This window comes from Meriones unguiculatus, chromosome 6 (assembly GCF_030254825.1).
Source record: "Meriones unguiculatus strain TT.TT164.6M chromosome 6, Bangor_MerUng_6.1, whole genome shotgun sequence".
Lineage (NCBI taxonomy): Eukaryota > Metazoa > Chordata > Mammalia > Rodentia > Muridae > Meriones > Meriones unguiculatus.
The window spans coordinates 57863023-57874716 of NC_083354.1; the positions used below are offsets into that span (position 1 = coordinate 57863023).

Consider the following 11694-nt stretch of genomic DNA (forward strand, 5'->3'; position numbering starts at 1 on the left):
ATACATGTTCCCTCTGACATGCTCACAGGCATTTGATGGAAGCGGTTCCTCGATGGAGGTTTTCTCTTGATTGCGTCAAGTTGACACATTTTTTCCCCCAGCTTTTAGGAGCTTTATTTTCCTTCTACCTTTTCCCCTTCGCTCAGTTGCCTACAGAGGAACTCAGTGGTGGCTCCAACTCACTCAGTGGCCTGCACTGTGGGAACTGCTGACCAGTCTTCAGTGGTTGGCTGGGCACTCTAGTCATTCTAGTCCTCAGTGGCTGGCTGGGCACTCCAGTCTTCAGTAGGGAACTGATGGATGGGTACAGTGGGAACCTGCATACCCTCAGACCAGTCTGCCACCTTGAGCAACAGTGAACTCAGGAGCTGGCGCAGTCCATTCGCCCCGGAATGCCTCCTTTGTCACGGCCGTCTCAGCAGCAGCCTGATCCTCCTTCTCAATCTCCTCTGGGTTTCTGCAGAAGTAATTATCAGGCATAACCTCCCATGAGTGCTCACAGGAGATAGTGCCACACATGCCCAGTTCTTCCCGGGCCAGCATCCACCACATCAGACCTCTCTTGTTGCTGCACGGGATGGCACTATCCACATAGCGCAGAGGGGAATCTGTGCTGCACAGAGCAATGGTGGGCAGGTTGACATAAGAGGCCTCCATAAGGGGCTGGTAGTCAACCCTGGGATCTGTCACCACTAGAAGCCATGACTCCCTGAAGGTTGCTTGGATCTGGTAGTGAAGGTCCCAGGTGTAGAGCAGCCAGCAATTGGAGTGGCTCCAATGGCAGCAGCAAACTTCAGCATGACTCACCGGCCGATGTTCCTGGAGGAGATGACGCTGACATCAGCATGGTTCTCAATGGCAACAATAGCCCGAGCTGCAAGCAATAGCTTCTCCCAGGTCCTCTTCAGGTTTCTGATGTAGATACCATCACTCTTCCTTTAGTAGATGTATTGCTCCATTTGAAAGTCAAGGTTGGTACAACCTAAGTGGGTTCCTGCGGTGAGGAATTTGAGGACATCCTCTTCCTTCATCTTCAGGACATTAAGGGCTCGGACACTGTAAGTTTTCTGTTAAGTTATGCCGGGAATCAAGAAAAACGCTGTATGGACCCATCCCCTGGCAGCATGGAAAAGCAAAGCAAGTTGACACAATCTTGCTAGTACAATTAGCCCTTTGGAAACTTGACACAGAATAGATTTAACTCCTTAAGGCTCTATTTTCAGGTGATTCTAGATTGTGTCAAGGAGATTTAAAAAATAACTTTTTAAAAATTAGGTATAGTTACAAGGAGATATGTGACTTCCTGGTTGACAATGAGTACATCTATGGCGGTTAATTTTATGTGTCAACTTAAACCTGGCCATAGCATACTCAAACCAAACTTAAGTCTGGGTGTGTCTAGAAGGTATTTTGAATCGAGTTTAGCATTTGAATCTGTGGACTGAATAACTAGATTTCCCCGTCTTAGGCAGGTAGGCTCTCTCTACTCTTTCAAGAGTGTAAATAGCGAAGAAGAGAAATCTCTGCGGCTTCTTTGGGTTAGAACACTAGTGTTCTGCTCTTAACAGTTTTGGCTTTCAAGCCTTTAGACCCAAACTGGCATCTCTTTCACTGGTTTCCCTGATTCTCAGATTGAACTACAAAATAGGATGGTTTTTGATTTCTACTTCATAATTGACTTTGAGTCTCGGACTTTGTGTAAAGACAATTTATTACTTTATATATCTTTTAAAATTTGCATTTACTCATTTTTAGTGTAGTGTCTGTGCGTGCATACGTGCATGCATGCATTTGCTTGGAGTACACATGTGTATGTGTGCATGTGTGAACAGGCACACTTGCAAAGGAACATATGTGTATATCAGAGGACAGGTTCTCATAATCATTTCTCTCCTGTTAGCCTGTGTGCCCTAGTGACCAAACCTAGGTCATCAGTTTTGGCGCCATGCAACCCAAATGCTGAACCATTTCACCAGCCCAACCTCATATCTCTAGCTATGTATGTCCTGTTGCTCTTTTCGTCGAGAGGACTCTGACTAATTTAATGGTTCTATTCCAAGACATAGCATCACATACTTGGAGAAATGACTGGGCAGTGCTCTGGCTGAATTAACTAAACATAACCAGACAATTGCTTCTCTGTTCTTATAATTTTAAAAATGCCAAAAATATACAGAAGAAAGATAAAAGGATTTATATTTTGCTAAAAATAAAAAAAAACTAAAAAGAGCATGAAGCAAAGCCATGTTAACAAATTCATGCTATATAATTTGCATAAGAATCATAATTACAGCCAGGCATGGTAGCTGTAATCCCAGCACTCCAGGAGACAGAGGTAGACAGATCTCTTCGAGTTCTAAGCCAGCCTGATCTACAAAGTGAATCCAGGACAGCCAAAGTTACACAGAGAAACTGTCTCGAAATATATAAAGCAAAACAAAACAAACAAAAAAAAAACAATAAAAAGAATCATAATTACACAGAATCTCATATCACAATTTGATTAGCCCATGCTCCTTTCTAACAGTGAAGTTCTAGGAAAGAAAACCATAACACTTCTTATACATTTATCATTTATGGAGATCTTTGTCAAAACCATTCCATCAGAAATCACAAGTCCCCTTTCTTGCTGGGCCATTTAATCTCTATGTCCCTTCACAATAGGTGGGGGAGGGGAGAAGGAACTGTACAGGAGGCAGGCAAGGTTGACTTCACAAATTATATCAAGGCAGGATTTTGAAACACAGAAAAAATTATGGGGATTTCATTATGGGAAGGAGGTTTTCGATGTATAGATTCTGGTTGGCACCTCTTTCCAGCTGAGACAGTAGGAATTTGAACACAATGAAGTTGTTAACAGCTCCCTCCTCCGCTGCTTCTCCAGAACTTTACAATTGTCCAGGAACATCACCACAGTCATTCTCGATAAATACCGTAACCAAAAGAAACTTAGGGGAGAAAGTGTTAATTTTGGCTTAGAGTTTCAGAGGGGATCCAGCCCAACATGGAAGGAAGAGCAAGAGCAAGAGGCCAATCTGGCAGTGAGAGACCAAGTGTTGACATTTCATCAGCACACAGGAAGTGGAGAGAGAGATGGGGACTAGAAGGAGGGTCCAGACTATAAATTTCAAAGTCATGCACTTCCTTCAGCAAAGCTTTGTCTCTTAGAGGTTCTAGAACATTCCGAAACAGTCCTACCTGCCTGGTACCAAGTGTTCAAACACATGCATCTATGAAAAGTATTTCACAATTATACCACAACACAAGGTTAGCATTTATGCAAACACACAACATATAATGATGTATGTGTGCATTATGCATGTGCAGTTTCTGTAGGACTATATCAAGTGACAGAAAAATCTAAGAGCTTACTTCAGTTAACTAGCAAAATTATATTTTCATGTTTTATATTTTGCAAATGCTTAGAAAAAGTTTTGTTTCTTAGAGTAAAATTAATGTGGACAGAAGAGTGAACTGAAATTCAAGAGATTGAGTCTTATGCAAAAAGACAGTCCTGGCACCTGAGCTGCTGAAGCCAGAGGATTCTGAGTTCAAGGCTTGCCTCCAACACAAACAATAAATAAAGTTCCTTAAAGAGAGACATGAATAAACATCGTTTCTAACACAAACAGTACAATGATTATCTTAAGGAGAGAGATTAATAAACTTCCAGGAAAGTGGGTAGGTTGAGAGGTTTATTTTTCCAGTGACTATGAGTACATGAGTCATCTTCATTCAGTTTGGTTAGAGGGTTATTTGCTGTGGTGGTTTGAATAAAATAGGCCCCCATACATCCATAGGGAATTGCTCTATTAGGAGGTGTGAGTTAGAGTAGGTGTTGGAGTAGGTGTGGCTTTGTTGGAGGAAATGTGTCACTAGGGTTTGGGCTTTGAAGTCCCAGGTACTAAAGCCACACTCGGTGTGGCATTCACTTCCTGCTGCTTGTGCACCCAGATGTAGAACTCTCAGCTACTTCTCCAGCACCATGTCTGCCTGTGTGCCGCCATGCTTCCCATTATGATAACGGACAAAACCTCTGATCTGTACACCAACCCCAACTAAATGTTTTCTTTAATAAGAGTTGCTATGGTCATGGTGTCTCTTCCCAGCAATAGAAACCCTAAGACACTTTGGTGTCAAGTGACTTTCTTGTTCTCACAGCCTTTGCTTGCTTCTACATCAATGAGAGGGAGCAACTCAGATAAGTGAGAGAGCACAGTGACCCCACAACGAGGAGGTGAAAGGGTAAGAGACTTTGAAGAGCACCTGTTTGTCTACTGTCTTGGGTTTGCTTGTTAGTTTTGTAAAGAATTTAGTGAATTAACTCATGACCTACTCTTTTCCTCAAAGTTGGGTAAAAATAATATTTGATGCAGTCTGCAACTGGTGCTTACCATATTTGTGTTGGGTTTTTTTTGTACCTAAAATATAGATGTATTGATTTGTTTATTTTTGCAAGCATGCTGCTTTACAAGCTACACCTCCTTTATAACCCATCACAGCACTTTTGACTTACAATGCGCTGTGTCCTCCAGGGCATGGTTGTCTACAAGATCTCCCGTGAGACGTTTGGAGCCTTGGGGTGATGCTCTACACTCTCTTGGTTGGTCAATACCCCTTTCATGACTCATGACTCAGACTCGAGTGCCCTTTTCTCCAAAATCCACCGTGGACAGTTCTGCATTCTGAGCACGTTTCCCCCGAAGCCAGGTGCCTCATCCGCAGCCTCCCGAGAGGAGAACCTTCCGAGAGACTCACAGCTCTTGAGATCTTACTCCCATCCCTGGTCCGAATATGTCTTGGAACCGGGCTATGTTGACTCAGAAATAGGAACTTCAGACCAGATCGTTCCCGAGTACCAGGAGGACAGTGACATTAGTTCCTTCTTCTGCTAATCCTCCCATATCTCCCCCCCCCCAAACCTCAGAAACCTCATAATTCTCACACATGGCATTTCCATTTCTAACGATAGGCAGGCCCTCTTACATGGTGCCAGCCAGATTTGGGGACGGAGCATAATTATCCCTGTGGGTCTCAGTATGGTGACACCTCTCTGGGCTGAGTGACTTGATTTGAGTAGCACACCCTCAGATTAGCTGCTCTGCGGAGGCGTTCCCTTCTCGATGAGCCGTCATGACTGTCCCAGGGTCGCATAGGAGGGTGCCCATGTTTTGAAGCTGATGGAAGGGTATGGGCGTCTCACCTGGGCAGGTGTAGTGAACTTGAACATTTGAGTGGGAGAGGAAGCAGGACGCACAGTGGCATTTTTAGCAAGGTGGCAATGGGTTGGGGAGACAGACCTGCCATCTTTGAACTCGTCTTTGAAGGCTCCACTTGCTGCTGTGGTTTCTCTGGCCGAGAGTTTCTTTTCTTTCCCGTAACCCTCACTCTTGCTGTACACACAACCCATGACTGTGTTCCGGAGTTGGAGCAGACTGACTGAGAAGCTCCGGAGCTTGCCTGAACCCAGACTCTTTCCCTGGAGCTTGCCAAGACCTCTATGCAATAATGTCTCCCCGTCCCCACCTTGGAACCTGTCACCAGCCAGTTGTGGAAAACTATTGGGAGATTCAAATTTGTAGCTGTTTCAGAACTCTTGAGCTCAGTCAGACATTGAGCAACGCTTTTAAAAAAAAATTAATTCGATCATGTGGTGTCTGTTAGCTCTTAAGGCTCTCCTTGAATACGGCAGCATTTAGCCTTCACCCACCCCCACCCCCACGACCATCTTGAGGTGGAACATTTTGTGTATGAGGACGAGGGTGAGGAGACTCTCCAACCTGCTCCCTCAGGAGCATCTTCGTGTTTCAAGGAAAGTGAATCTGAGACAGTTTTGCAAGATTCTCAGACTAATTCCCACGATGAAACCGGACACCGCCCTGTCATGGGTATGCTGTTTCTGGCATTCAGGGTCTTCGCTTTCCTATGGTGGGCTCTTTGGAGTTCACGTCTTATATGGCTTATGAATCCCTTTGCGAAGCTGGCTCTGGAGTGACAGAGAGAACCTCGAAAATGTAGCTGGAAAGGACGGTGAAGCTCACCCATGCACATTCTCTCTTTTAGCTACCTACCAGAATTCCCCTTTTTCAGCTTCCGCAGGCAGGGCCCCAGCCTCTGCCTGAATGCTTCTTGGTTAACAGGTCATATTGCTTTTGCAGAAGATCTGAGTGCAATTTCCAGCATTTATGTAAGGCAGCCCTCAAGTGCGATCTAAGAGATACGACATCCTCTCGATTTCTGCAGGCCATCTTCACTCCCATACATTCACATTTGCAGACACACACACACACACACACACACACACACATACACACACACACAGACACCATGATGTTTTAAGTGACAGAGGACTCACTGTTCTTATAAATGGATATGATTCCTGACCACCAGATGGCTCAGTGTAAACTACATTATACTCTCTCCATTTTGTGCTGGTTTGTATTGGCTCCACCATTCTACCTCACTTTCTTTCACCGTGATCTCATCTCTTTAGCACTGATAACAAAATATACATCTATTAGAATTAAGAGAGAGTGTTTAGTGTATTTCCTGATACATCAGAAGTACTTGCCGACTGTCATTATAGTCATAAATATTACCGGAAAATGTGCTTGGGGCTTTGTTGTTTTATTTCCTTCCTATTTTTCACTCAGGCATATTTTCAAATAAGGCGCATTAGTTTTGCATTGAGTCAGATTCTTTTCTACAGAAAAACTCAATTATATGGCATCTTAAGAACTGTGCTTATAGCTTTGGAAAGATGCACAATGTGCATTCACTACCCAGAAACTTCGCTCCATGTCAATTTGAATGGCACTATCTACAATCTTTCTTTTAGGTAAAAAAAATACACTGGTTAGAATTTGAAATGCTTATATAGTTTCACTTATTATAATCTAAACAATTACCACGTGAAAGCTGCTTGGCCTTCCCTAATAACAGGCTTCCTTTTAGAGGCTGCCTGTTCTTTCTGATGTTTCTGTCATCAGTGAATTCATTAACTCCTCCCATGGAGGAGGACAGATGTGGGCACTCTCCCCTTTCCTTTGTAATTATTAATTTATTTTTGTGCTCTACTTCGTTGTGTGGCCTAGAATTCAGTGGTTGTGAAAAAGAACTGGCTTTAATCAAGTCAGAAAAAAAAATCAAGCTTAGACATTTTCAAATGTCCTTTTCTGTTAAATGAACTCCTTAAGGATTTTTGAGTCCATATTTAACACAAACCTTAAGAGTTGAAAGCATGTTAATTATTTCAGAAATGAGTCATTATTATTCAGATTTAGATGGGGGTTATAAAATACATTATTCAGAATTAAGCAATTCATATTTCTGTGGTGTTTATTTCAGTTATATCCAGGGAATAGATGTAAATAAGAAATTACCAGATATAAATATATTTTTTCCCTGGGTAGCACAGCAAAGTTGGCTTTCAGTAGTAAAGAAATTTCCACGTTTCCTTCATAAGCAAGAACTATGAAATGCTTCAGGAACCAGTTTAGAAGGACTGCTTGTCTAATGGTAAGAAATAAGAACTGGAAATCCTTGTGCTTGAATAAACACACTGACCTGAATGAAAAATGGTGTGTTTACTTAGGCAACCCATACATTACCATTTTAAACTTGTGGTGACATTTAAAAATTGTGTGCAAGTTAAACGTTTGGTCCCTTGTTTGTGGTTAAATGTGAGGAAATCAGCTTTTGAAATTTGCTACGTGTATTTTGAAAAATGTTAAGAAACTTCTTTCTTGTTTTCCACAGTGACTATACTCAAATATGTTCACATATACAGTGAGCAAGGTTTCCTGTCTCTGTACCTCCTCACCACACCTGTCATCTTCAGCTCTCAGCCGAGAACCCCTCCTGTCCTGGTGTGACAGCATCTCGGTGTGGTTTGGATTAGCTTTGCTGGGAGTGATGCTAGCCCCACAGAACTGCTATGAGGTTCATGCTTCTTAGATTTAGGAAGAGCTGCTGTTATTTCTCCCTTAAAATTGCCAAAAATAAAGGGGTTTTGTTGTTGTTGTTGTTGGGGGTTGTTTGTTTGTTAGTTTAGAAAAATTGCCTTGGAATCATCTGGTCCTCAGTTTGTCATAACCAAGGAATTGATTCAATCTACCATTTGCTACAAATCTATTCAAATGTTTATGTCCTCATTTAATTTGTATAAGTCAAATATGTCTAGAATTTTATTCATTACTTTTACTTTTTCCCATTTGTTGGCACACAGCTGTTTGTACCAATACCTATGATTGATCGTTTATATTTCTGTGGTATTGGTTTCAATGTCTACATTTTTTTTCTTTTGGTGTTTTTGAGTCAGAGTTTCTCTATGTAGCCTTAGCTGTCCTGGATTCACTTTGTAGACTAGGCTGGCCTTGAACTCACAACTGTCTGCCCACCTTTGCCTTCCAGAGTGCTGGGGTTAAAAGTGTGCACCACCACACCTGCCTCAATGTCTACATTTTCATACTTAATTTCATTTATTTGAGACCCTTCTCTTTCTCTCTTTCTTTTCTTTCTTTCTTTCTTTCTTTCTTTCTTTCTTTCTTTCTTTCTCTCTTTCCTTCTTCTTCTTCTTCTTCTTCTTCTTCTTCTTCTTCTTCTTCCATTTATAATGGTTTCCTCTCTCTCTCTCTACCCCTCCCACTTCCTCCCTACCTCTCCTTTCATCTGGATCCACACCCTTTCTGTGTCTCATTAGAAAACAAACAGGCTTCTAAGGGATAACAATAAAATAAAACAAGATACAAAACAAAACAAAAAATACAGGGGAATAGGACCAAACAAATATACAAAGGGGAAAGAGCTCAAGAAAAGGCACAAGAAATAGACACAGGGACTCACTTTATCACACACTCAGGAATCCCATAAAAACAATAAACTAGAAGTCATAATGCATATCCAAAGCACTTGTAGGGTAAAAAGAGAGAAACATATGAATATGTATTTATGTTACATATGTCATATCAAAACAATACAAAAAACTAAGATAAAATTTCTTTGAAAGTCCTGACACAATTATTACGGGACAAGATAAGTGACCATTGAGTTTACTTTCTGTTGACCATCTCCTGCTTGGCATACAGCCTACCTTGAAGAGCAGTTTGTTTCCCAGTGAGATTCTCTGGAGATGCTTAGATTTTCATTGGCAAGTGGCTTTCAGTTGGACATGGTTTTTGGGTTAGGGATGGGGCATGTGTCCACCATGAAGTTTCTCTTCTTTCATCTTGGTGAGTCTGGCTAAAGTTTCGTCACTTTTATTTGTTTTTACAAAAACCTAACTTTAAATTTGTGTTCTATTTTTAGTGTCTGCTTCTCACATTTCAACTTCTGTCTGTTATTTCTTTTCTGTTAATAACTTGGGATTTGATTTAGAAGTTACTACTACACACCCCACTCAGTAGAATGTGCTATATCCTGTAAGTTTTGAAATGTATTTTCATTTATTTTGAGAACTTTTTTAAGCATTAAATTTTGATTTGTTTTTTTCATGACCAATTGTACTTTCAAAAATATGGTGCTCAGTTCCCATGTGTCTGTGTAATTTCAAACTGTTCATTTTAGTTTTACGCATTGGAAACAGAAAATATTTTGAATATGTTAAAAAAAATTGGTGACCGTCTTAAGGCCTATTTATGACCGAATATATGCTCTAGTCTGGAAGAAGTTACATGAAAGCTGCTGGCTATAATAAATGACTGCGTTATCCATTCACAATACAGTTTAGCCTTTTTTATTCTGAAATGTTCTGATCTTTATATTGATCAAATAAAGATCCTGAGAGCCATCAGTAATATAACATTGAAGTGTATGTTTCCCTTAGATTTAAGGGCAATATTTTATAAAGTTGAGTACTTCCACATTAGATGGACATAGGTTCATGTCATTCTATCTTTCTGTTGAAATAATCCATTGAGCATTATACAGTGCTCTTGGTTTGTTTCTTGAAGTTTGATCCTAAGTGTACCTAGAAACTAAAGATAAATGTCACTATTGCTAGTGTCTTCAGGGTTACACTCTCTTAGAACATCATTTCCCGTCCTTGCGCTTTCTGTATGTGGTTTTTCTGACTGATTGTAGGATTCTATCACATTGTTAGTCTTTTTTTTCAATCTGTTAATCCAGTGTGAATCTTTCTACCTCAGAGTTTAATCTGTACATTCAACGCATTAGTTATATGTAAAGACATGTTCTTGATAATTTTCTTCTAATTATGGAAATACTCTTCCCCCCTTCTTTTATGGTAACATGTATCTTGATGGTTTTGTTGATAACATTTGATCCTTTGTATTTATAGTTTATGCATCTGATCTCCTAGTGTGATTTTTCAAGCGCTTTTGAGATGTTATTTAACTTCCTTTGGCTTCAAGATATAGGATTTTTTCAAGTACCTTTTCTACATTTGCTTTGCTGATCATGAATTCTCAGTTTTTGTTTTGAAAGGTCTTTATTTGAGAATTATACTTGAAGTATAGTCTTGCCCAGAATAGTATCCTTACATGGCAGTTACTTTCCCTAAGAAACGTTAAAATTTCAAAACCTTTGTACTCTTTCTGGTGTTAATCTAATAGGGATATCCTTATATGTGACATTTTTTTTTTAACGTTGAGAATGCTTTCTTTTTTTTTTTCTTGTATTTTGATGATTGACTATCATTTGATGTGATGAAGGTTTTTTCCATTCTTGTCATTTTGAGGTTCTATGGGCTTCTTGGATAAGAATATCCATGTTTTTCTTCCCAAATAAAAATGGTTCTGTTATTTCATTGCATAAGTTTTATATGTCTTTAATCTTTAAATCTTTTCCTTCAGCATTCCAAAAATGCAGACAATCTCATTTAATGGTGTGCCAAACGTTTTGAAGGATCTTTTTTATTCTTCTCCTTTTTTCTTCTTCTTCTCCCCCCCCCTCCTCTTCCTCCTTCTCCTTCTCCTCTTCTTTTTGGTCACAGTATTAGTTACTTTCATATTGCTGTGATAAGATATGGCCAATATAACGTACAGAAGAAAGAGTTGCTTTGGGCTTACAGGTCCAGAGAGGAGTCCACCATCAGCCCAGTGGGAAGCATAGCAGCGGGTGGCATGGTGTCTGGATTAGCAAGCTGAGAATGTACATCTTAAACCACAAGCAGAAAGCAGCAATCATGAGTTGGAAATGCCACGCAGCATTTGGTTTCATGAACTTCTAAACTTCTTAAACCTATCCAAACAACGTCATCTACAGTGGCCTAAGTGCTCCAACAAGTCAGTCTGTAGAGGGCATTCTCACTCAGAACACCACAGTCTATCTAGACTACTGTAAAGGACCTGCCTTTAAGTTTCGCTATTCTTGCTTCTGCTTGTTGATGTCTGTTTATTGTCACCAATTTGCTCTTTGTCATCTCTGCTCTGTTTCTCATTCCAATCTAGCACGTACTGCCTTCCTAATTTTACTGTCCATCTGAATCCTCTTAATTCAGATTGATTATTTTCTTCTTACAATCATTCTGTAAGAAGGAACCAAACTGAAACCACTTTGAATAAAACTTCCATTTTGAATAAGGGTCAAATAAAGTTAGTGCCCAAGACCTTCCAGGGTAACTGACCTCCTCTTTAGCAGAGAGAGAGAGAGAGAGAGGAGAGAGAGAGAGAGAGAGAGAGAGAGAGAGAGAGAGAGAGAGAGAGAGAGAGAGATGGGTATGATTAACTAACATCC

The 11694-nt window shown here is 40.5% G+C and overlaps 1 pseudogene; it reads right to left on the bottom strand.

Annotated features, from left to right (window-relative positions):
- Positions 1-113: 113 nt before the first annotated feature.
- Positions 114-5410, bottom strand: LOC110559898 (small ribosomal subunit protein uS2-like; annotated as a pseudogene).
- Between the last annotated feature and the right edge of the window lie 6284 nt (positions 5411-11694).